Source organism: Callorhinus ursinus, unplaced genomic scaffold (genome assembly GCF_003265705.2).
Source record: "Callorhinus ursinus isolate GAN/ISIS: 27379988/994484 unplaced genomic scaffold, GSC_fseal_2.0 scaffold4451, whole genome shotgun sequence".
In the NCBI taxonomy this organism is placed as follows: Eukaryota; Metazoa; Chordata; class Mammalia; order Carnivora; family Otariidae; genus Callorhinus; species Callorhinus ursinus.
Window position 1 is genome coordinate 1 of NW_027401505.1, and position 1,375 is coordinate 1,375.

The 1,375-nt window shown below is 39.2% G+C and overlaps 1 pseudogene; it reads left to right on the forward strand.

Moving 5' to 3' along the window:
- Nucleotides 1–6: 6 nt before the first annotated feature.
- Nucleotides 7–530, forward strand: LOC112818294 (deoxyribose-phosphate aldolase pseudogene; annotated as a pseudogene).
- The last annotated feature ends 845 nt before the right edge of the window (nucleotides 531–1,375 follow it).

Here is a 1,375-nt window from a genome sequence, read left to right on the forward strand (position 1 = left end):
ATCAGATTGGCTGTGGAAAATGGAGTTACGGAAATCGATGTGGTGATTAATAGGACCTTGGTGCTGACCGGCCAGCGGGAAGCCTTGTGTGATGAGATTCGTCAGTTTCGCAAGGCCTATGGGGAGGCTCATCTCAAACCCATCTTAGCAACAGGAGAAATTGGATCTCTTACTCATGTCTATAAGCTGGTATGATCGCAATGATGGCAGGATCAGACTTTATTAAGACCTCTACTGGAAAAGAAATGGTAAATTCCACTTTCCCAGTAGCTATAGTAATGCTACAGGCCATTAGAGATTTCTTCTGGAAAACTGGAAACAAGGTAGGCTTTAAACCAGCAGGAGGCATCTGCAGTGAAAAGGTTTCCCTTGCTTGTCTCTCTCTTGTGAAGGAAGAGCTGGGAGATGAATGGCTGATGCCAGAACTGTTCCGAATAGGTGCCAGTACTCTGGTTACGGACATCGAGAGGCAGATTTACCATCACGTTACAGGAAGATAGGTGGCCTAACATGATCTTCCAATGTCTTAAATCAGTGACCAGTTCCAGAGAAGTGCTTTACAGCAACATGGAAAATGTGTTTTTGTACGTAATCACTAAAATTGTTTAATTAAAACATGAGGGAATGAATAGATAACCGACTTTTTTCCACCCTTAAAACTTTCACTGAATTTAATTCAAAGAATACAAGAAAAAAACAACGAACCCATACATGGAATTCTTTTCAGGTGCCTCTGAGTGGTCCTAATTACTTGAAGATCTGTATTGTTAATTTTGTGAAGGTTTTCTCTTAAAAATTCTGAGTAAAATGTAAATCATAGCTTTGACAGCATTAAATTGTAAAGGGGGGTAACGTTAACCTGCCCACGAAACGTGTCTTTAGTGAAAGAAATCGTAGCATCCCTGAGCTGCCGGCCATACTCTGACAAATTCAGGAGTCACTGACTTGGCACTAACTTCCTGCCATGAAAATCTGTCTTTAATTTTTGCAATAGATATGCTCTCCTATTAATTGTTTTGTTAATGAAACTCCTGTGGGTGAGTCATAAGACCCAGCAACTTCTTTCCACTCCAGCTCAATGCTTCTCGCAGAGAGCAAACTCCAGCCTCACAAATGTGCTCATTTCCTACATCTTTCTCATATATGCAGCCCTCCATTACCCATACTAATGAAAGATACCACAAGTTCAATCATTATATATATATGTGACCTTGTGTTGTTCCTTTTGCTATTCGTATCTCGAAGTCAATGTCTAAATTGCTTTCTTAAAATAATAATAATAATAATAATAATAATAATAATAATAATAATAATAATAATATTGTGGTCACATAAGGGTCTGGATCTCCATGGAAACACAACATGGCTCTGGTCC